The sequence below is a fragment of the Crocodylus porosus genome, unplaced genomic scaffold, assembly GCF_001723895.1.
Source record: "Crocodylus porosus isolate Cpor-Errol unplaced genomic scaffold, CroPor_comp1, whole genome shotgun sequence".
NCBI lineage: Eukaryota > Metazoa > Chordata > Crocodylia > Crocodylidae > Crocodylus > Crocodylus porosus.
Window position 1 is genome coordinate 2,327,973 of NW_017728935.1, and position 24,748 is coordinate 2,352,720.

Sequence of the window (24,748 nt, forward strand, 5' to 3'; positions counted from 1 at the left end):
TTCTGCACAAGCAGATGCCACTGCCCCAGGTTCTAACTTGTGCGGAGCCTGAAATGCTGGTGATGGTGATTGCTGCAGGCACAAGCTGTTATACAGGGGCCCTGGGGGATGGCAGGGAACGGTGACATCTTTGCGTCACGGATGACAAGGCTGCATGGGCTCCGTGCCTCCGATATGAGCCCCCCGCCCCGGAAAATACCCCAGTGGCTACCACCAGCCACTCTATCCTCGTCACACACCCAGAGCTGCCTCTCGTTTCATGAAGAGAGCAAATGAAGGGCACGGCTAGGCTTGCAAGTAAAGGGACACGGCATACTCGTTCTTGGCTCTTGGGAACTCCCAGGAACGGGCAAGAGGCTCCTATTGCTACAAACCGGAGCTGCGTGGAGCTCCACAGTGCCAGCGGCAACAGGACTCACAGACAGTCCCCTGCAGATATGTGAAATGGAGGAGACCCTCCATTCGCCGCAAGCAGGACAGGGGCTATGATGCAGCTAAGCCCTTGTGACTCCATGCAGCGACACACATGCGTACATGCCTGTGCACACGCCACTGGCCAGCCCACCGCTGGACATCCAGCCATGCAGTGCAGTAGCCCATTTGCTCAGCCCCAGCCGGAGACCTGGCCAGGTGCTAATCTCCTCCGGACAATACCGAACACCTTTGCAAGGGATGGGCGTGCAAGGCCGGGCTCTGAATGGAGGAGGGAGAGGGAGGCCTTCCCTGCGGGGTGAAGGCAAAATCCGTGATGGCACAAGCGTCATGGAGGGTGGTTCCCCTGAAAGCAGAACCGGGTGCACCGTGCTTCCTCCATCACCCCTTCCCTTCACACTGAAGGTCTGGGAGGTGGGTTTTGCCTCAGAAGATCAAGCTACTGCTTTCCTCTGTCCCCGGGGGACAGGTCCTCTAGGCTGTATTTAAACCAGCCTCAGAGCCCAGAGACCATCCTGCCTGGGTCCTGGAGCTGGCGGGTTCCTGGGTTGGGGTGGGAGGGAGCAGAGAGGTGCCTGTGACAGCCCCTGGGGTGCTTTCACACAGCTAGATCAGGCCAGGCAGTGGAGAAGCTGAAAAGAGAAAAAAAGTTGCTGCCAGAACCAGGCACTTCTCCCCTCCCTCTTCACCGTATCTCAGCTGCCGACTTCAGAGCTGTTCCCCTGTCTGCACAGGGCAGTGGATGGGGTCTGAGGGGCATGGGAGGCACTGCAAAGCAGACAGCAAAAGCCTCCTGCAAGCAAACACACTTCTGCAGGCCTCTTGGCTCTGATGCTCTACCTTCATCAGCTCCCCTGTGACCACTGTGGTGCATTAAATATCCCCAGAGACCCTGGGGGGGCAGCTAGAATATTGTTGTCTTCAGAGCCCGCTCCATTTGGAGGTAGGAAATGAAGGACTCCACAGGCTCAGCCAGCCTGTGGCAGGCAAAAAATGCAGATTGCCAAGGGGACTGGCACAGGGCTCAGCACACAGGGAGAGCTGCAGGCGTATACAAGGCTGAGCTGCGTACGGCGTCAGAGCTCAGACAGCATATGTGCCACCCCCTCCGCCCACTCCGAGAAGCCCCAGAGATGCCAGGGCTTTGGCTCAAAACTAGAAGTTTAGTATCCCCCTTTTCCCCTTCCACCCATTTTCACAAGCTGATTAATAGGCTTGCAAATGGACATTGCACAGGGCAATCACAGCAAATGGACTTTGCACAGGGCAATCACAGTAGGAGGGGTGGCGCTGGGTAGAGGTGGGCAGTGGAGTCAGGGCCTTTCCTAGATTCATCAAGGACTCCTTGAACAGGAGCTCTCTGCAGCTTTCCCTGGATTTCAGCTGGAGCTGCAGCGCTCAGCACAGCCAACTCCCAGGCCTGAGCCCGACAGTTCCCCAAATCGGCGGTAATCTTAGGAAATGCCAGTGCTCATGTTCGTGTGAGCCTCAAGCCTCTCTTCTGTGGAGTGGGGACCATCACATCTCCCCGAGTGCAGGTCCCAGGAAGACTGGTCAATGCCTGAAATGCATGTGGAGATGCTGGGATGTGGGGGGACCACTGCAGCACAAACTGGGGTGGTAGCCCAGATCGTGTGATGAGATGACCGACAAGGCCATCAAGCAGCCATAGCTTGTTGCACAAAAGGTGATCTTCTGAATGCAAGCGTGTGCCACCAGCAATGCAAGTCTGCCCCTGCCTTGGATGAGAAATGCACCACACAGGGAGGGGGTGGGAAGTCATATGTTTGCTGGGCTGGTCACTTCAGTCACTTGCCTTCCCTGACTGTAACCAGATCCAGGTCCAGCAAGGGCAGGATTCACCTGCTAGACCCAGTGCCTCCTATTTCATTTGTATTCCTGTCTGGTTTTGCTGAGGGGAATAATCCTGTGTCAGCAGAAAGAGCAGCCACTGCCGCTTTCTTCTTCAGCGGCCCTCAGAGAAGCATGTGCGTCTGTCTGCCTGCCTGGAGCCGGCTGCTCTGAAGCATCCTCCAGGAGCTGCTGTGCTGAGAAGCCAGGAGTCTGCTGGCAGCAGATGCTTCCAGGACCCCTTCTCTGATGAAGGGAGGGGGGATCATGTTGTCTCTTCTGCAGGTCACACAGCAGCGGTACTTCAGCTCCGCTCTTGCATTTGCAGTAAGCACCACCAGATGGTGGAGGTCAATTTGGGCAAAGGCTTGCACTCTCCCTTGTGCTCATCAAGATGGAGAGAGCAGCCCCTTTGGTTCTTTCTTTCCGTGCCCTCTTCCTGCCATTGTCTGATCTTCCTCTCTCCTGCTGGCCTGTCGGAGGACGTGAGCTGGGAGCAGGCAGCCTTGTCCTTATCCCTGATAGGATGGAGCAAATGCCACGGTCCCTTGCTGAGCAGAGACTGCCTGGTCCAGACTGGCCCATAGCTGTTTCAGGAGAGCGCTGTGGCCAAAATAAGGCCCAAGAGGAATCTCTGCTTCCCTGTTAGTCAGATATGATGGGGTTTCCTCGCTTGTTTTCAGGAAGCAGAGACTGCACAGAAGCCAACCGCCAGGGTGGGGCAGCGAGGTGGGCCAGGACTCTGGCTGCTCCATCGCTGCTCTACGGATACATGCGCAGTGTAGACGTGAGTCCGTCCTCACCTGTGCTGAGACCCTGCCTTGACCCTAGTGTAGTGAGAAAAGTTGTAATTTTGCGCTGCTCCCTGACTGAGGAAGTGGGTCACTGGGAGATGATCCATCAGCTAGGTAGCTAGTTAGTTAGAGACACCAAAGGACTGCAGTGGCTGCCTGCTGCTCCACAATAAAGGTCATGTCTGCCGGTTCTTCTCATTCATTGTAATGCCATATTTTTTGAATATGGTGATCACTGATCCTAACCTGGACCAAGGGGAAACTCAGTGGAGAGGCGTAGGACTCTCAGGGCTCTCTCCGACCTTGCTCCCGCTCTGCTTTGGGGTGAATCAGGAACAGCTCCAGGGAGCGCAGCAGCCTCATTCTGGTCTGTGTGAGAGCAGACTCCAGCTCTGAGTTTCAATGACTGCTGCATAACCCTTAGCCGCCTCCCCCGCTTTTCACTTCTTCCCCAGAAGAACTGCCAAGCATTGTGCGCACATGAAGGCCATTCACTCTCCTGACCTCTAGCCTCTGCTGGCAAGCAGGCAGTGCACAATGTACCCATTTAATATGCAGGCAAACTGAGGCACAGAGCCAGGAGTTGGCTTTCCAAGGAAAGGAAGCAAGCCAAGGATTTGCAGTTATCAAATATAATGGCAATCAGCAATCAGTACCAGAGGGATGCAGAGCTCAGCCTCGCAGGACTTTTTGTTCAATGAACCATCCAGCTGCTCTTAATGTGATGAATTTACCCACTCTTCCCCCTCCAGCCACCATTAATATCCAAGGGATTCCCTGGTGCAGAGCAAGGGAAGGAGATGCTTGCTCACGCTGTGTGGCCTGAGGACAGCTGGCACAGCTTCCTGCAAACCATTTCTCAGCCACTGAGTTGGTGACAGCAGGAAGAAGGGAGGTGGCACAGGCTGAAAAGCCCCACCCCCCCTCTTCCCCCAGCTGGGCATGAGATGTTCCAATGCCAACCTGTAGCATAATGGGGACAAAGGAAGAGCCAACGTGGGAAGCAGTGTGGTGTGAGGAGCGACAAGCCTTTGAGCCAGTCATTACAAGAAACAATATTTCTCCTTGCAGAGCTATGGGTCTCTCTCTCTGAGGTGCAGTGCTCCAGCCTGTGCTGACCCAGCAGGAACTGGCAGTTCACAGGGACCAGGACTTTCCTTTGACTTCTGGTGACTGGGGATCTTTGTCCTGTATGCTGGCACTTCCTCCGGTGACAGGAGATGGATATGGAGTGGTTCTTCTTTTAAGCAGGCCAGGGGTTTCTTCTGAGAGGACGCTGCACTAGGCCAGAGTCAGTTCTGGCTTAGGGCGCTATTGATTCTCTGAATTGCACTTTAGTTAGTTAGAGTCACCGACATAAATACTTAAGTGATGGTGGACCCAGGATTACTATTTATCAGGAGCCCCAGTGATGGACCAGGACCCAATAGTGCCGGCATGACAAAATGAGTCGGGCCGTGCCCCCGGGAGCTGATGGTGTCATTATCATGTGGTGCCAGGGTTGCAATGGAGGGTAAAAGCAGATGAACACAGGAAGCACCATGCAAGCACCAAAAGCCTTTTCCTTCTCTCCATACAAGTCCTAGGGAATTGGTGGAAATGACTTTGATTTTGTTTCTGTCCCACAATGCTGAACTGTTGAGCAAACACCTTTGTGCTGAGACATGTGATAACGTCCCTTGTGCTGAGACACAGGCGATAATGCATGCAGTCCTGCAGTGCTTTTACAGTCCAGCTCATGGGCTGCTCACACACCAGTCCTGGACTCGGAGTCAGCAGTTCCTGAATTCGGCTACTAGGGCAGTTGCTTACCAGATGCTCAGACACCAGGGTGATGGGTAACCCTCAATACAGAGAGAAGCTAGATCCAGCACTTGCTCCCCCTGTGGCCTTTGGTAACTCTCTTTGCCTCTACATTGCATCTGAAAAATGGTGATAATGACACCTGGGATGCTTGGCAGTGTTGATTAATGCTGGCCCAATGCCTTAAGCATGTAAAGCTCTGCGGAAGTGCAAAGGATTTTCATGCCCTCTGTGCAAAATCATTATAGCATCTTGAGCATCTCCTGCACTGTGCATCTTATTACATGGCAGAGGAGCCTCCCAGCTGCTGCCCCTTAGCTCCCTTTCCTACTTGTCTCAAAGTTTTCACGCCTTCACACAAAGGTTTGTTATTGGAGGGTTGCATGCGCAAAGATGGAAGCTGTTGCCTTCGATTTTTTTCAAATGGAAAAGGACTGAACATCCTTGGAATCTGAACAAATCTTTTTTTTTTTTTTGGTCCTGAATAAACGGCTCAGACCCATCTATAAATCTTGTCTAACTTTACAGGAGCACTGAAGCATTTGATTAAAGAATTACACAAGATTTGCGAGCAGATATAATAAAGAGGGAAGTGAGGCAGATTTTGGCCTCTTCCCAAATGCTGCCACCAGCTCTGTACATTAAACCTGGTCACTATTTGCCCAGGGAAATGTGGCAATGGTGATAATTGCAAAATTCAGTGTAGCTGAATGTTTCTCCCCCCACCCCCACAAGAGAGTCCAGGTCCAAATATTTTGTGTGTGTGAGGGGAGCGGGAAGGGGGTTGGAAAGTCCAGAATACACAAGGAAACACTCCTTTCTTTATCTTTAATTCAGTCCCACCGCACTGAAGAGACAAACACACAGAGCAAAAATATTGGCAGGGAAATAATAAGAGCTTTGCTCCTGGCCACGACCTGGCAGCTGCTTGCTCTTCAGGGCTAGGGACAGAAATTGCACGTAAGCTGGTATTAGTGATTGGAAACGGGTTCAAATCTGTAACACGACAGAAGTTCAGTGCACATCAACCACTTTCAAAATGGCTGAAACTGGTTTAAGATAAACCCGGATGGATGTAGTATCAGATCTAACTGATTTAGATTAAATCGGTTTATTGAACTTCCATTCCAAATCCTGTCTGCCATGTTGGACTTGCTCTGTTTGTCTCCATTTCTGCATGCCAGGCTGCTAAAGGCATCCACTTGTGTCTTTCCCCCTACTCAGAGCCAATTTTAGCACCATTAGTCCTGAATCAGGGAAAAATGGGGGAAAGATCAGATTCTCCCTCATTCCCCGCAGAGGGAGAGAGCGCAACAGAAAACACCACTTTTCTATGCAGGATGCTGCTTGCTTTGATGTGCAGTTTTCTTTGGACTGGAAGCCTGTGTTCAGGTGAACCGCCTGCAGTAAGCTAGTTGTTGCCCTAACAGGAAACCTGCCTGACTTTTGCTTGGGTCGTTTGCTGATCAGGAGTCCTTGCCCAATATATTGCCCTTAACAGAGCAGTTCAGTAGGAAACAAGAAGGGGGTTTCACAGCATGGCTGAGCAGATGAGACACTGGTTGCAAAGGTGCTTCAGCTTACTGGGGGGATACGTTAGGCCCACTGAAGTCTTTCCATTGATTTTAGGTAGTTGTACTGTGTCCTTCATTTGTACTTAGTCTTAGCGCAAGCAATATCCCCATCAGCTTCAATGGCACTGAACCGAAATATATGCTTTCAGTATTTGGTCCATAGCCAGAACAGCCAAGAGAAAATAAGCTTAACTCCACAAACAGTGCTGTTGTTGTCTAATGGCTAGAGCACTCGATTGAGGTTTAGGGGCTGGGATCTGTTCCTTGTTGTGACCCTGGACTGATGGATACTCTTGGGTAAGTCACTGCAGCACCCTATGCCTCAGTTTCCTTATTTGTGAGATGGGCATAAGGTAGCATGCTTCGAGATCTCTGGATGAAAAGCACAGAGGATCCGTAAGGACCAAGAGCAGTCAGGGCTTTTATCTGGCGTCTTCTCCAGAAGACAAAACCTCTTGCAGTTGCCTTTGGCTCATAGGGTGCAGTTGATTCAGGACTGAATCAGAGGAGACTTTGCCCCTTATCAGACCCCAGTGACTTCCTGAAGTCTTCCCCAGAAAGTGGGCACACCAGCCTTCCCCTGTCCTGTACTTGGTATGATCATAGCCTGATTTGGGCAGGCAGAGATGACTCATTCAGATCATGAAGGCCTGCCTGCTGCAGCAAAGGGCTCCAGCATCAAGCAGGGGAAAGTAGGTCTGGGTTAGGGGGTCACTTATCCCTTTTTTTCTGATAATCTCCACAGACAACAGAGCTCCATGTTCATATGCGTGTGTATATATAGTCACACATGCACATATACTTCCATGTGCATTCAAAGGCAATGTTATAAATAGCTACAGACAATACTGCTGTAATTTACTTCTCAAGTCCTGCTGGCCCCTGATAACAGTAAGCAACTTATGTGAATTATAGCCAGGTACTGCTCACTTCTGACCAGCTCTCCTCCCCGTGGTGTATCACACAGTCTCTTGAGCTCCAGCACGGGGGAGCAAGCAAGCACCTTATCACTAGGATCATTAGCACTCAGGAAGAAGTTATTCATTTCTTTTTTCTTTTGGTGCAAAATCCACAAAGATGTCAGTTTAATAAACAGAATAAATCTCATGTTTGCATATTTTACTCTATTGTGAATACTGATTAGCTCTTATAATTCCTGCTGTAACTGAAGAACATTGCTCTTGGCTACTGTCATACACCAAAGGGGAAAAAAAATCATGAGGTTATCAATGCTTTCCCAGTACCGAGGCCACTGAAGCGATGAAAAGGGAGGCAAGGCAGGATGGGAAGTGGTTATGGGAGTAGGTCTAGGCTGTGGGACAGCTGGGTTCAGTTCACTGCTCTGCCACCCCCTGTCTACATAATCTTGGGGGAGGCACTTAATGTTGCTGATACCAGAGCCAGCTGACATAGATGGAGAAATAAAGGGCTAGATATGGCTTGTGTGTGTGCATCTTAGGCATTTTCATTGGGAAGGGTCAATGCTAGCTTTGGCGGAATTAGTGCGATAATGCAATCTTCCACAGATCTGGCCAAAGGGCATTATGTAACCATGACCTATAAGAATGACTGGATCAGACCCAAAGCCTATGTTAGGTTGGCACCATGACAACAGCCAGTAGCAGCTGATTCTGGGGAAAAGGAGAAGAAACCCAGCAGTAGGCAGACTAGGATAATCTCTCTCCCACTTCTCCCGAGGGACCCCTTTTCAACCCTAAAAAATTATGTTACAGAACTGGGCAAGAAACAGGTTTCCCATCTTGAATCAGCAGGACAAGTTGACACCTCAAAAATTCACCCAAATGGAAGAATCTGAAGACTTTTGAATCTAGACAATGCCAAGGCTTGTTTAGAGCATTTCTAAATATTTTATTTTGTTTTCTCTTTTTTTAATTCTTGTCATTGTCACTTTACCTACATGTCAAACCAAAAAGCCATTCCCCTCCACGCCAAAAATGGGTATTTTGCAAGGGGGGGGCGGGGACTAGACTAGGATGTTTGATGATTTCAAAAGAAGAAAAACAAAATTCAGGATGGGAGGTTTGTTGAAAACCTGTTCTTCCCTGAAAGCACTTTAGATTTTAATACATGAGCATATTTGGTGAAAAAGCATTTTTCCCAACCCATTCCAGGAGTGACTGGTTTAAAGTCCAGTGAATCAAAGCATGAGGTTTTACATCTCCAAATCTTTGACACATGCCTTTCTAATCTCTGGAGATTCTTTTTTATCTGTAAAAATATCCAGACCCTCCATGAATCTTATTAATTCTTGGCTTTGGCAACATCATGTGACAATGAGTTCCGCAGTTCGCTGCGTGTCACGTGAAAACTGTGAAAAAGGCCAAACACATTATTTTTTCCATAGATCACTTTGTCATGTTTCATTATGTTTGCTCTTCTACTATGAAACAGGGGAATAGAAACAGCATAATAATAAGAGCGTGGAACAGTTCTCATGTACCCCCTTAGGCCATCCCCTGGACTTTTACTTGTTGATAGATTGGTCAAAACTTAACCGTGGAACCATTTAATTCCCTGATTTTGAACCCTGAGCCTTTGGGTTAACAAGCTGAAGGGAGATGCCTTTTCTACAACTGGAGAGCAGGATTTTTGCTAGTTGGACGGGTAACATAGCAGCGCTGGAGAGAATATAATATATGTTTCTAGAGGAAATCTCATCGTAGGTACCAACTTTTTCCCTGTTAATAGGCTGCCCCGTTCTGTAGCTGCTCTGGGTTTTTTCCCCCACCCCACTTCTCCTCTGTTTTCTCTTTATTTAAGGAAAAGTTCTATATTTTTTCCCACTTCGAGTCCACGTGGTGTCATTTAGTATCTCCAGTCTCTTACTCACACAGCCAGAACTCTCTCATCTACGGCCATGAAATCTGATCAAAAACAGAGTGAAAAGCTGGAGTGTCTGAACCACAAATCAATGGGGCCAGAATTAAATATTGATTTTTTTTTTTTCCTGGGTAGCCACTTTAATATAATTGGCATTCCCCTCTTCCCGAACCCCTTCCCCCACCTAAAAACCCTCCCTGTCTTAAAGGCAAATTGACAGGATGGGTCAGGAATTTCCCCTTTCTCAGAGGATCCATCAGCCCCTTGTCCTTCCCTTCCTACCTTGGATCGAAGGGCAGGAAGAGGCTGACCAACATATTTCTGGAGGTGGATAACTAATGATTCTGGCTACATTTCCAGAGCAGACACAAAGCAGCAAGCTGGACAAAGACGACACAGTCCAGAAAACCTAAGCCAGGGGAAGGGGCAGCGAAAGTGTCTGTGTTTTAAGATTGGCTCAGCAAGTGCTTTCACCTCCCTGACTCTCTGTATCCTAGTAGCATGATCAGGTTGCTGTTACGTTAGGCAATCACACGCACAGCCCCAAGAGACAACCCCTGCTCTGAAGAGTTTGCAGTTTCATGGCAGATGATGGTTGGGGGAGAATTATTATCCCCATTTTACTGACAGGGGAAGGGAGGTGCCGAGAGCAGATCTTATTGCACCTATTTGGCACTTCTGTGGACTTACCAGGTGCTGAGGTGTGATCCTAGGCTACCCTGCTCAGATGCCTGGAAACAAGTCAACGCACTCACATTTGTACCCTGGTGCCTTCAACCTTAATACTAAGCCGCAAGGACCAGTGAGGAGGACACCCCACAGTTTGCATTAGTATTTCTCAGGAACGCAAGCAGGCTGGAACAGGATCAGGCGCTAAGTCCACTTAGGACCAGATCCTACTGGGCACCTAAGTGATTTGCCCAGGGGAAGTTTGTGGCACAACAGGACACTGAACTCAACTCTCCTGAAGCTCAGGCCAGTGCCTTACCCATAGGACCAATAAGCCTCAGTTTTCCCATCTATAGAATGGGGGCAGGATTCTTACTGCACCTTCCTAGCATGTGAGGTTGTAAGACTGAATAAACCGAAGACTGAGCAGTGAGCTGTCCTGCTGGGCACTGAGTCAAGTCACTGACACCTTCATAACCCAGAGGGACTACACCCGTGTGTGTCTGCATCTGAGTGTGCAGAGGGGTACCCAGAACGCACTGCTGAGTGTATGAAGGTTTTGGGTTATAAGCACGTCAGGGTTTTCTTATGCTCAAAGCTTTGGATGGGGCCTCTGGAGGCAGAGGCCCACTCCTTAACCCTAATACAGACCCTTACAGCTGAGGACACAAGACCGGAAATGAGTGGCTGTGTCAACCAGTGCAGCTTCCTGCTTTCATAGAATCACAGAAGATAGAGAATCAGAAGGTCACCTCTAGTCCAACCCCCTGCTCAAAGCAGGACCAGCCCCAGCTACATCATCCCAGCCAAGGTATTGCCTAGCTGGGTCTTGAAAACCTCCAGGGATGGAGCCTCCCCCACCTGTCGGGGTAACCTGTTCCAGTGCTTTACTACCCCCCTTGTGAGAAAGTTGTCTCCAAGATCTGTACACACTTCCCTTGCTTGAGCTCATTGCTCCTTGTTCTGTCATTTGCCACCATTGAGAACAGCCCAGCTCCGTCCTCTTTGTTACCCCTTGAAGGCTGCAATCAAATCCCTTCTCGGTTTTCTCTTCTCCACACTAAATAAGCCCAGTTCCCTCCACCTCTTCTCACAAGTCATGTCCTCCAGCCCCCAAACCACTTTTGTCCCCCTCCACTGAACTCTCTCCAATTTATTCACTTCCTTTCTGAAGTGGGGGGCGGGGGCCCAAATCTGTACCCAGGACTTTCCAGTGCCTCCCCAGTGGCAAATAAAGAGGAATAATCACTTCCCTCGATCCTACCGATGCAGCCCAGGATGCTGTTAGCTTTCCTCACAACAAGGGCACACTGCTGGCTCCTATTCACCTTACTGGCCACTGTCACCCCCAGGTCCTTTTCTGCAGGGCTGCTGCTTAGCCAGTCGGTCCCCAGCCTGTACCAGTGCAGGCTGTTTCTTTGTCATATAATCCTGCTCATAAAACCAGCTCCATCTTAAAGCTAGTTGAGGCTTTTGGCCCAGGGAGGCCTGTTCAGAAACCTCACTCCTCTGCTGGTTAGAAACCTCCTTTTAGAGGTTAACCTCCTTTCAGAGTAAATCCAGCGGTACTCAAGCAGACAGGACTCGGAGGAGGCTGGGGAGGAAGGGTGGCTGGGACTGAGTTAGGATTGATGCCAGCCTACGTCTTCACAAAGCAAATTAGCGCCTGACACAGGTGAGGGTGGCAGACATGCCCCCAGTGCGGAGTTACAGATTAGACGGAAATGGCTGAAGCACGAGAGGGATAACGGGGGGGCTGAGTCGGTGGGGGTGAGCCGAGGGGGTTAGGGGCATGGCGTGCGAGCCAGAGGCTTTGATGGGGCGTGGGATAACCGTGCTTGTGTGCCAGCATGTGGCACACAGCAAAGGCTTTGAGGGGGTGTCTGAGCCACCCGTGCGCACACTCACACGTATGACACCGTGTAGGAGAGAAACCCAGCGCTTTCGGCTTCTGTTCCCCGCGCTTTCCGTTCCCGCAGAGAGAGGAGGGAGGGGCTGACGCTGTGACACTGGAGCAGAAGCTGATCGAAGCAGATTAATATAATTACAATATTAGCAGCCCTGCTCTCTCTTCCCCCCACTCGTTACCCTAATGGTGATTATTATACTTATTACAGTCTCAGCCGCCGAAGCTTATTGATTCTGACATTGCCGTGTTTCTAAGCAGGGATCTGAAACATGCTATTATTGGTTCCAAGGGGTCACCATTGTGCAAACAAAGGCCAGGAACAAATGAACAATAATAAGAACAAAAATAAAACCCGGGCGGAAAAAAGCTATCTGAATATAAAGGGAGCCCATTCACCGCGCAGACAGCTGACAAGGAGGCATAGGCCTACCCTCTGCAGGAATCAAACCACAGCTTGGATTTTGAGGGCTTAAAAGAGGGTTTGATCAGCAGGTCACACCTTGGTTCAGATTTTGTCTGCAAGCTCCCGGCTTTCTGGTTTCAAAGCCAGAGGGGGGTGAGATGCAGAGAGGGGCTGAGTGGCTGAGGTTTTGGACACCGGGTCTGGAGACCTGGGTCCTGATCTCCATTCTCTCACTGACTAGGTGGGGAGCCTTGGGCAAGTCACTTTGCCTCTGCTTCCCCCTCCTCTGTCACCTCTGTTTAGTTTGCAAGGGCTTTGGGGCAGGAAGTGTATCTCACTGGGTTCTCAATGGTGATAGATGACAGGACAAGGAGCAATGGGGTCAAGTTGCAGCAAAGGAGGTTTAGGCTGGATATTAGGAAAATCTCTCACTAGGAGGGTGGTGAAGCACTGGAATGGGTCACCTAGAGAGGTGGTGGAGTCTCCATCCCTGGAGGTTTTTAAGGCCTGCCTTGACTGGGATGATCTAGATGGGGCTGGTCCTGCTTTGAGCAGGGGTTGGACTAGATGTGACCTCCTGAGGTCCCTTCCAACCTTAATTTTCTATGATTCAATATACAGAACTTGGTGCCAAGCGGACCTGATCCTGACTGGGATCAGCAGGTGCTATAGTCATGCAAATAATTAAGAGCAGCTGCCTTTAAGGAGACATGAGAGACTTCGAGCAACAGTGAGAACCCCCAGTGCTTTATCAGCTAGCGACTGGCCTTTGCTCTCCTTTGGGAGGAGGTACAGATGTCTTCACATCTGGGGAGAAGAGGAGCCAGCAGTGGGAAGGAAGCCCCCTTCCTTCTCCTAGTGCATGCTCTCTTGTTTGCTCCCTCCATAGTCAGAGCAAGGCCAAAGAGGGAAACTATGCAAGAAAGATGTGGTCTCACATGAGAAACTCAGGACAGCAACAAGGTTCACTGCAACTTTGCTTCTCTCCTGCTAGAGGCCTTACAGTCAGCCAGAGCAAAGCAGGTGCCTCTAAGTCTAACCTCCTTCAGGCTGGGGGTCTAGATACAGGATTCCAAGGATCCACCTTGGTCTACTGTCTTCTGCAACAGAAATAATGGAGGAAGGATGAGGTATACTTCAGCACAGCTCCACTGAAATCTTTGGAGCAGTGCCACCAGGCATCAGCCGGTCAGAATGGAGCATCGCTGGTTTGTTTCCAGACTCCGGCACCGGGCAACGTGAATCGGTCTGGCAGAAAAGTGCCACGTGGTATTCATATAATGAGATCAAGTGCAGAGAGGAGCCTGAGCCACGTATCAGTAGCCAGCAACACTAATGAATGATAACGGGGAGCTGAAATGCTGTATACATGGGACAGAGAAAGGATAGGTGTCCTTTACTTGCTTGCCAAGCAGGTGGAAAATAAGTTTGTTGGAAAAAGGCAAAAAGCCATGTTCACGGACTCAAATGACTTGTGAATTCAGGTCAAATTTGGTGACTAGTTTTGGCCAAAAAAGCCAAGGGGAAAAGTTTAGGGAAAAAAAATAGAAAAAACGTTTCATTTTGACATTTTATTAAATGACTCATTTTTCCCTCTCAGTATGAAAATGCAGCTGTCTGTCTATCTATCTTTCTAGAGATCAATCTATCTATCTATAGATAGATAGATAGATTTCTCTCTCTCTAGGTAGATGTCTATCCGGAGATAGATATATCCATAGATAGATATATCCATGGATAGATATATAGATATAGATAGATATCTCTCTCTATATATATTACACACACACACACACACACACACACAAAATATATATATAAAAAGAAAAAAGGATAGAAAGCACCTGAAAAACAAAACTAAGCCATTCAATTGCCAGACAAGATGTCTCACGTGACCCAAATTAAAATTTTGTCCCATGTTTTACATTCAGTTATTGTCACAGCTTTGTGACTAACTGGGCGCATCTACATGTTCATTAATGTGCCTTAGGTACTGGGCATTTAATTTAGTACTTGCCTAATGAAGTACTAACTAAATGCGCAGTAGTGCTGGCACATTTTTCTGTGACACTTACTGTGCAGTAGCCTAATAACACTGTGCAGTAGCATATTAGCATGGTTTTCGACCGGCGTGCTACTGCACAGTAAGCGCCTTGTGTAGACGTGCCCACTCAGTCCCAGGTCTAGGCAGAGACAGCCAAAGGAGGCAGCCAGCTGGGGCCGTGTGCGATGGGCTCTGCGAGGGGGTCACTAGGCCTCACACGCTTTCCCTTTGACCGCAAGGCCGGAAGTGTGACAGGGGGACCAGTGCAGAGTCACTTCCAACCCAGATTGGGCGGAAACCGGCAGCTCAGAAGTGAAAGGCAGTATAACTCGATCGCCCTTCATTTCTCCCGGGACTTCTCCACACGCTTGAACCCAGTCAGACTCAATTACTGCACATACCTCCGCCACTGAGATCCCAATCTGGTTCTTTATTCCCGCAGATTCCCAAAGCCCACTGAAGTGAATGGAGAGGTTTATGATGACTTTGGTGAGCTCTGGGACCATCCCTAGCTCCAGTGACTTCAGTGAAGCTGCTCTAGTGAGTGACACGGCAGCACAATTTGGCTGTGAGTGAGTTCAAAAACACAAAGCACCTGTTAAAGAGCTGGGGAGATTAATACTGGCACATACCTCCGCCTCCAAAACGCAGTAGTTCCCCACTTACTTTGCTTGTCTTTTCTCCTTCTCTCTCTTCCAGTTACCGGTGAGTCATTGAAAGGCTATTATGCAATTGTGGGGAAAGGTTATAATTGCAGAGATAATGCTGAGAGAATGACACATGCCAGTGCCAAAAACTGCAGCGTTCGATTAGAGTTACCTCCATACATATTTATAGACCGTGCCTCTGATTGAAAACCTTTCCAGCAGGGATGCGCACAGCACGCAGAGAACAATTTGGCCTTACAAACGCATGCCCTGTTCAAAGAAAAGCAACCCCCCCCACAACACGCTTCCCATCACCGCGTGCGTGATGTTGTCTACTTCGTGGAAACCATCTGATCTCAGTTTAGAGTAAAGGCACAACAAGAAAACAGGAATGCAGATTTGTTGCACAAATAAGTCTCCGGCCCTGCCCGGGTTCCCACCGCTGGTGCTTATTATCAGTACAGCATGTGCGGGGCTTGGCTGGGATCGATCCTCTGAGCAATCATTAATTCATAAGCACAATAATTGATTTTTGCGCATGTTCTCATGAATGTTTTATCAGCGGAGCCATGTGACTGGCTGCCAGGCCCGGGCCTCGCCTTTCGGGGCTGGTTTACTCTGTGCCGTGAGAAGCGTGCGATGGGATGCTGTTCGCAGGCTGCTGCTGCTCGAGACGCGCCAGGCCAAAGCTGTCCCTGGTGCCGCTCTGTTGGCTTGGGTGCTGGGGAGGGGTGTGACACAGCTGCACGCAGGATCTTCCCCTGCGATCTTTGAGCATCATCTGGCTGGCTGGCAAAGCCTCTCAATAAACAGCCGAAAAATCCTGGATATGTCCGTCCGTCGTTCTCCAAGCGTGCTCACCTCTCTCTGCATCTGTCTCCCCGTATGCTAGCTCTACCTGTCCATCGTTCTCCATGCACCCTGGCTTACTATGTCCTCTGAGGAGATAGCCGTCCCCTTGGGTATCTGCCTGCATATCGGAGAACCACTTCTCATCGACGCGCTCTCGCCCTTGCTTTTCTGGGACCCTGTCTGGTTTTCCCCTCTCCTAGCTCCAAGTTACACCCGAATCCCTCCCCTCCCTCCACTTCCCTTCTCCAGGGACCAGTCCAAATCTCTGCTTCCCACTCTACACCCACCCTGCTCATGGCTTCATCGGTTTCCCCAGGTCTCTCCTGGCCACATCTGAGGGTGGCTGCAGACCCTCGGGGCCCCCTTTGGTCATCGCTGGACAGGTCATCCCTGTCCTGTGCAACGCATGCACAAGCTGGAGTAGGGGAGGGGGTTGCTGTAGGGTCACGGGCGTCTATCAGAGGGCCGAGTGCCAGATGGGTTCTCTCCCGGGGGGGAAAGTGTGTGGCAGAAGTGTCGGGCCAGGTCCTCTGTGGGTGTCAGTGGTGATAGGCACTGGACGCCAGCCGGGGATCAGGTCTGAAATCAAACCCGTGTTGTTTTAAATGGGAGGGATTTGTGAAACTTGGAAGGGGCAGCTCTCACAACACTCAGCACCTTCCCCATCATCTCTCCTGGCCCCCTGTATCGTAAATCTTGATGTTCCTACCGCCCGCCGACTTGGATTCCCTCAGCCGCTTCATCCGCAGCACTGAGCAGTGATTCAGCGCGGGAGGTTTCCCCTTGCTGCGGTTTGCTAAAAGGGCAGTTCATCTTCTTCTCCCTGCAGGTGAGGAAGAGGGAGAGGAAGAGAGCTGCCAAGCTGTGCTGGTTCCCTTGTAGACAGAGCGCTGACAGGGCCAGGATGCCTGCGGTAACCCCCGGCGTGGGCAATGACAGGAGGAGGCCAGGTGCGACTCTTTAAGGCTGCCTGAACTGGAAGCACCAGCTCAGATGCTCACTGCAAAGTGGTAGTTGTACCCAGGGTGTTTTAGCCTCTCATGCAGGGCAGCAGAAGGGGAGCTTAGAAACTGGTGCTGTATTCCCATCTCTGCCCCGAGTCCATGGGAAGGCCCCTCTGCGTTTCCCCACTTGCAAAAAGGGAATATTCACGCTCACCCCTTCTTTGCTAGGCACGTTTAGACCGACGGGTGGAAAATGTGACTGGAGTCCCTGGCTGTGTGTTCAGGCTCCTGGCACTTTTGCTCTGAGCTAGAGATCCTCGTTCTCTTCTCCTGCAAATCAGGGCTAAATCCAGTGAGGCTGATGGAGTTGCCCTGGTGTCCCTGCCCGTTATCCACTGGCTTCACTAAATTGCTCCCTGTATTCCTGCCATGTTTCCCTCTCCTTCCTTGCCCTGAGCCATGGGGGGCTGTTCATCAGCTGCCATAGTCCACCCCAGAGGGAGCTGCATGTCTGACGTGGGCAAGGCATCCCTGCAAAGACAGCGACTGCGTTCCACCCTAGAGACAGCTGCCTCTCCGGGCCAGGCAGGGGACCACGGGGCGGCTGCAGGCAGAGCAGTCCCTACGTGCACAGAGCGGATCCTTTGCCATGAAACGTGCCCGGTGAATGGAGCATCCGCATCTCCTCCGCCCTGGAGAGCAGCATTGCTGGCTGGCCTGTTTCCCCAGCAATGGCAGCCCTCCTGGCCTTGCCTGGGGAGGCATTTGTGATGCAGGGCCCATCTCTCCTCACGGGGGTCGCTTCTCTCCCTGCCTGGCTGGTCCGTGTAGATGTTTATCACCCGCTCCATCTGCAGCCTCTGTCTATCAATCTGTCTCCCCAGGTGCCTCCGAGGGCAACGAGCGCATCTCTGCAACGAGCTCTGCACTCCGTGCTGACCATTCATCCTGCACGAGATGGGGGCGGCGAGGGGGCCTGGCCTGACAGGTAAGGGATGGAGCCCATCTCCACCGTTCCCTGGGGGCTTCTCTGCTCTGCATGACAAATACTGCGCCTCCCTGAGCCACGACGACCCCACGGCCCGAAAGCACGGGGCACCATGGCGGGAGGTGCACATCTTGCACCGCTTGGCGCTTTCTCTCACCTGCAGCAAAGGACCCGGTTGCTTTGGGTCTGTGGGGGGCACTGAGCATGGCCCAGACAGATGCACGGACTAGCCAGAGAGCAGAAAGCGTGCAAAAAACCCTCCTCCCCACCGCTGGGATCCCAAAGCCTTGCCGGCACAAAGAAACACCCTCTTGGTGTCCTTCCTTTATTTCTAGAGAATAACCTCTCTTTCTCAGACAGCCCTGTCCTTGGTGCGGAAGGACAGGGGGAGGGGTTGGGAAGAGAGAGCGAGCGTGCAGCGAGAGGTGGAGGAGAGCAATAGAGAGCAATCCATTTGCTGTGTGCATTGATTACTAATGTGCAGGGGAGCCTCGCCAGCTTCTTTGGGGGAAGCGTGAGGAGACGACGTTTAGAAAAGCTATCCACGGCCCACTGCAGCACAACCCTCCATTACCTCAGCTGCCTGGGCGAGAGAGACGGGGAGATGGAGCCCTGACCCTCCCCAGGGCTCGCTGCAGGGCCCCGGGCTTGTGCAGCGGGCGAGGGGTGGATGGGGAAGGGAGGGACTGAGCCAGGAGAACCACCTGCCCCCGAGTCCGTGGCAGGAAGGGGGTGGCCCGGCGGGCTGGCAGCATCCGACCCCGCCAGCCTATTGAGTGATGCCTCAGACAGCCCGGTACAGAGCTGGCCTCTCCCACAAACCTTCCTCCTCTCGGTATTCAAGGGAGCAGTGCACCAGCTCCACGGGCGAGGCGCTGCGCAGACACACACGCGCGTGCCTAGAAGAGCTGGCAGTCGCCTGGCACAGAGCGGGAGGTCGAGCAGGACTGCAGGGAAGGGACTTGCCTGAGGTCACCCAGGACAGAGCCAAGAGTGCAATGGGGTCTCCTGACTCCCAGCCAAGTGCCTGCCCATTAGCCACACTCCTTGCCGGGGCCAGTCTTGCCCCTTGCAAAGATGGCTCCTCTTCCAGACCCAGCGCATGGGCTTGGGAATGCTTCCTAGTGAGGGGACGGAGCTGCAAACTGGCACCCAGAACTCGAGGGCTGGCTTAGTGCTGGGAGGGTTTGGCTGCAGGGCTTTGGTCTGAGTCCATCACAGCTTGAAATGAACACAGCTGCCTTCCTAGGGTCCTGTTCCTGTCTCCAAAGCTGTGCAAATCTGCTGACCCTTCATCAGGGGTCTACAAATCCCCTATGGTCCCAATCACGCAGATCTGAAAGGTGCGCGGGCACCTCAATAGCACAACAGCCCCCTTTTACCTGAACATTTTTTGTACAAACCAGGCTTTCTGAAGTGTAACCAGCTCGGAGGTAGGACAGAGCAGCTGCTTAAACAGGTCTCGGCAACACGTCAGGTTTGTGTTTTTTTCAAATGAAGGTAAATGAAGAGCCCTGCATCCAGCTGAAAGCACTAGGGAGATGTTCGGGAAGCCGAAGGTAATTATTCAAATTGGAATTTGGGGTAATTATGTTCTGCCTTCCTACACTCTGCCCCGTGGGGAGACCTTTTCACGAGATCCCTATCAAATAGATTTAGCATCTCCAGAACACCAGGCCCTTCCCTATGATCTTTATACTCAAACCTATATTTCTCTGATCATAAATTAACAATGTTCTCTGCCTCTCTGACAGCATTTCTCTCGCTCACTCCCTCTCCTGGTTTTTCACATCCTGCAGAAATGGGAGAGCCAGACTCTGGTTAGGCATTTTACAGGGAAAAAAATCAACCAGAGCTGCCACATGTGATGGAAAGCACCCCCATCACCACCAGTCCCCCTGCCCCAGGGCAGACACAGGCATGCAAACATGCCAGCTGGTGCAGTGGCAGGCTCCTCTCAGGGACCTTCACTCTGAAGTCTGCGGATGGTGGCTTTTTTCTAGACTTAATTAATTTTTTAAAGAGTTTGGATTTTGTTTTAAAGAAAGAAATGTCTAGAGAGTCTACAAGCTGGAAAGCCACAGCTCTGTCCTGCTTTGTTGTGAAAGAATGGCTGGGATGTAGCAGCTGAGACTGGGGCATATCGCTCTCATGGCACCAGTCACTGAGTGGCGACGCATTGCAGCCAGTCCTGTACAAATGCAGCCTGAACAGATAGTCCCTTCCCCAAAACATTTGCAAGACATGGGGTCACTCCCAACCCAGCTGCTGATTCAACGCAAGTCTCTGAGCTTTGCTTCAGCAGCATGGGGTGGAGGTGCTACCCACTGGCTTTGCAGACTGCCAGATAAAAGGCATCGAGATGGACTGGGACAGCTTGAAAGCTCCCCGCTGGCTGTGTCACAGCATGGTGGCCACCCAACTGGTTGCACTAGGATAGGCTGGGATGCCCCCGGTGCCCACGTCACCCAAGTAGGGTATCGTTATGGAGGCTGGAAACCATAAGCCTTTCCACCTTTCTTTATTGCAAGCTGTTGACATCCTAATACACAGCAGAGTTTGGACAGCCATGCTCTGAGCCAAGAGGACGCTGCCTCTTCCCTGTGTACATCAGCTAATGCTGACACAGAGATCCTCCGCCTCCCTCCTTGCTGTGGATTTGACTTGCTTCATTTAACAGAGGTAAGATTAGAACCGGCGTCTCTCCAGAGACGCTCTCCTCCTTTTTAGCAGCTCTCACAAGTTAAACAGATTTGGGCCAAGTCAGTCATTGGATAGGGCATCTCCACGGGAAACAGAGTTGGTGGGGTAACTCAGGAGGGGATGCTCCTCCTCCCACATGGTACCAGTCTAACACCACGGCATGGTGCTAAGGGAGGCTGTGTTGGCCGTGGTCCCGCACACCCAATAACGAGTTGCTTTTGTGGTGGCTCTCACTCTGAGGACCTAATCAGAAGCCAGTTTTAGAGCCCATGGCCTGCGTCATGCAAATGGTTTCTTTTCTGTTCTAGGGGACAGCTGCATTTGGCAGCTGCTGCCTTCCACCCCAGCGGTGACTACAGCCAAAGGCAAAGCAACTCCTAAATAAAGAGGTGTGAGATTCTATGGTGCTCCATGACATGGCATCACAGGGACCTCAAGGGTCTCTGCACCCAGTCCCCTGCAGCAACCACCCCTGCCCAGCCTCTGCTTGAAAACCCCCAATGGAGGAGATGCCACAAGTGCCCCAGGCAGCCTGTTCCACGCTGCTGCAGTTTGGAGCATTGGCGGTCAAGAGCCAGAGGGATCGGGCCTGGTTCTGAATTTCTCCCGTGCTTGAGCTGCTACTCCAGCCTGACCCCCAGCTACAGATAGTCAGCAAAATGCCTGGAGACGGAGCCAAACGGGTGTGTGCACATCTTTGACCTCTTCTGGACAGAAATAGAGCCGCTCAGCTGTGTGTCATGAGCCCTAGACAGACAGCTATGAGTCTGATAACCAAAGGGTGGGGGGGAGCAGAGCCGTACCTCCACCATCACCATGTTGTGAAGCAATGGGACTATGCCTCCCAGCTCCAGCCAATGTTCTGGTGGGAGCTGGAGGAAGCTGCCTCACCCACTCAAGGAAGCGCCTTTCCTTCCTGCCACTCTTTGTTTGAGAAGTCTCTCTTCCACTGCCCCATAGCCCCCAAGCCCTTCTCACTCCTGTTTTGGTCATAGTCAGGCAACTCTGATCCATAACTACTTTGGGGCTTCAAGCTGGGCCCTTTAACCTCAGCATTCAGCTCAGGACCAAGCACCTGCAGCCCGCCTGGAGCAAAGCCCTGGGGTTTCAGATGAAACCACCAGCAGCTCCTTCCCAAGCAAGTCTGCAAAGGCATGCACTTGACCCCAGCCTGGCAGTGGGACCGGAAACCCAGCCTACAGCCTGCCCTGACTTCTGCTGGAGAGACAGAGGGGTGGCCAGGGGAGAGAAAGCACAGGGGGTGCACCCAGGCTTAAGATGGGCCCTTGGTAGAATAGAGGGGGGAAGATGAGGAAAAGCAATGCGCAGCCAGCTGGGACAGTCCTGGTCCGCATATCCTCAGCCCAAGCAGCTTAGTTTTTGGCCCCTCCAGGCGTTGGGGGGGGGGGGGAACCTCACAGCAGCTCTCCCTCCAGTCCTGGTGACTTAAGAGACCCCCAGCTCATAGCCCATCCTGCAGCTCTGCTCACTCCATAGGGAGGCAAGATCCGCGCAGCAGCAGAGGAGCCACAGGCCTCCCAAACCCCCTGGATCCCTGCTTCAAGCTCCTTGTTGTCGGACTCCATCTCTAGCAAGATCTGCAACCCCCTCCCCAGAGCCCCACAAAGGCAGGAAAAGCAAATGCAAGCATCATGCTCCTTTAAGGGTCAGCTCCAGCACAAAGAAAGGGCAAGAGACTCCCCCCAGCTCCAAAACACAGCTCATTTCATTTGTGTTTTAAACAGGAAAGGAGAGTGTTTTGCTATCCCATAGCTGAGCCCTCCACTCCCTCCCCCAGAGAGCTCTAGCTGCCCCCAGCGCACCCCTTTCATACTCTCTGGTGGTGCTGGGAATGAGCTGATTGCCAGCAGCTGCTCCCATTCCTCAGCCCTGCAAAACCTGGCCATCAAGCTCTTCCACCCGCAGAAGACCCACATTAACCCCTCCCCTGCCAGCCTCCAGAGAGGATCTGTACTTCCTGTCACCGGGCTTGTTCCATGCCGCAAACATCACCTAATGCCATGCTGCTAAGAATAGCCAACCCTGCTGTAGCATCTTCGGTCCTGAAGTTGGAATTCATTGTAATGCATCCAGGAATCACTTGATTTCTGTCAGGGAGGGAAGGTAGCAGCTGTTAAACAGGGCACAGTAATGTTACACCACAGCTGAAGATAGGAAGTGAGGGAGCATATCACGTTCAGATGAATGCGCAAGGAAGATTTGGGGCTGGCAGCATGTAATTATCCAAAGTGGAGGAGTTGGGGTCAAAAATGTGTCATTGCTGATCCAAAGAAGTCTCGTCAGGGAACTCTCCCCCCCGGCCCATGATTCAGGGGAGGCTTATAATAAAAGTGGATATTTTGGGGGTTTCTTTTATAGCCCCCTTTTACTGCGTTTCCCCCTCTCCAGCCCAGTGGCAAAATGGAAAATGGTGTACGAAAGGGAAGAAATGGTCAAACATGCATCAGGTTTTCCCATTTGTTTTTTTTTTAATTAGAAAACCGGGCACATTTTAATGAAACAATAATTTCCCCTGCAAAAGCGGCTGCAGAGCAAAGCCATTCCTCACCAAATGTTTGCAAATGAAAAATGCTGACCGGCTCGGTGCGAGGAATAATAATAATAATTAATAATAAATAGCTCTTTCCCTCTTCCCAAGAATTGCCAATTAATCTCACATTAACTAATGAATCCCCGCAAGTGGTTTCATTCTTTTGCCATGGATCTGGAAACTGAGGCACCCAGAAGGGAAGTGACTTGCCTGCGGTGGTGTGGAGGAAGACAAAGATGAAAGGGAGGATGAGGGTGATTTGTATTGCTGTGGCACCTAGGACCTCCTGTCCTGGATCCCGGCCCCAGTGTGCTTGGGGCTGTACAAATACAGGGAGCAAAGACGAAACCTTCTGATCCATGTTAAAGGAGAAGATAGGACCCAGGGGTCGTCTCCCCCTACCCACATCTCTGCCCAGCAGACAATGCCATTTTCAGACCCTTCAGAAGAGGCGAACAGGACCCCCCACCGAAGCTATCAGTTTACCGGTGGCTCCAACAGGGCCGGGAGGAGCCGGGCAGGGAGAGGTTGGGTCTGAGTTTGGAGTGCACGTGGCTGTTTGCTGCACAAACAACCGCTCGGGAGGATCACACGCTAATCACAACCATCCAGCAGCCCGTTAGCACTATAAATAAAGCTGTGATCATCTGGGGTTCGCTCAGTGCAGGCAGGGCCTTCCTTTCCACTGTCGAGGTGGTTTCTAGCTTGGATGAAGAGACCTAGCAGCCGCAGTGTCTCAGCTGGGATTTTTCCACGTGTCCATTGACTGTCATTGGGCCACGGCAGCTGGACCCAGGGCAGGGGGCTTGGGCCTGGGCATCCATAGCCCCACAACCCCGCCTTGTTTTCTGCACCCTGATCTTAGCTCTCCTGACTCGTGGCAGAGCGGAGGGCTTGATCCTTCCCAATGCCTCTTCCCACATCCACCTGCTTTGCGCCTGGTTGCGGGGCTTGGTGCAGGCCACAATGCAGAGAAAGCAGCTTGCCAGTCTTGCAGCCCCTGACTGATTCCCCTCTCCCAGCATCTCATCAGCTCCTGGCCTCTGTGCAGATCCAAAAAAAAGGGGAGATCTAAAATAAAAGCAATTATCCAGACTTGGCAGGGGAGCAGCGGAGGGATGGGGAGTGCTGGCACATGGCAGCAGGGAAAGCCACTGTTGAGTGGGGACAGGAAAGGATGCTCACAGCTTCCCTCTCCAGCTCTGCAAGAGGAGCAAAGGCCCCAGGACAAAGCTGGGGGTCAGGGTGTGTGAAGCAATTTAGGGAAGGGAGGGGGAGGCACAGGCACCACTTGCCTGGAAAAGCAGGAGTGCAAAGCTGAAGTCACCAGCAAGGAGGATCCAGACCCGTGTCTCAGCAGGGCACAGCTTATGGCTTCACTGTCCCTCCCCCAGGCATGGTCTAGGTCCTCGCGAGGTCTCACTAGACCAGGTTCTCAGCCAGAGAGGCCAAGACAAGGTGTCAGGGAGCCTGAGAGGGTCCTGGCTGGGTAGCGGGGAGGGTTTTGGCAAGGGACAGGTGAAGAATCTGTACACGGGGGTGCCGGCCCCCCAGCGCTGGGCTCTGAGACCTCTGCATAGAAAGCAGCAGCAGGGAAGGGCACTGCCGCCTCCCTGCCCACCTTCGAGACCTTCCTTTGACTGCTCTGTGGAGCTTGCTGCTGCAGCCTGGGCAGGGGCAGGGGTGGGAAAGCGGCAAGGAGAGAGTGGGATGGATGAGGAGGGGGCCCATATGGAGCTACTT

General features: G+C 51.7%; 1 protein-coding gene across 1 annotated transcript in view; it reads right to left on the minus strand.

The window, feature by feature from the left end:
- Positions 1 to 9,018: 9,018 nt before the first annotated feature.
- The window catches only part of OPTC (opticin), a 28,579-nt gene continuing 12,849 nt past the window's right edge, over positions 9,019 to 24,748 (minus strand). Inside the window, exon 8 of the mRNA XM_019546623.1 lies at positions 9,019 to 9,037. The gene's annotated coding sequence lies outside the window, so the exon portion shown is untranslated. The remainder of the gene's footprint in view (positions 9,038 to 24,748) is intronic.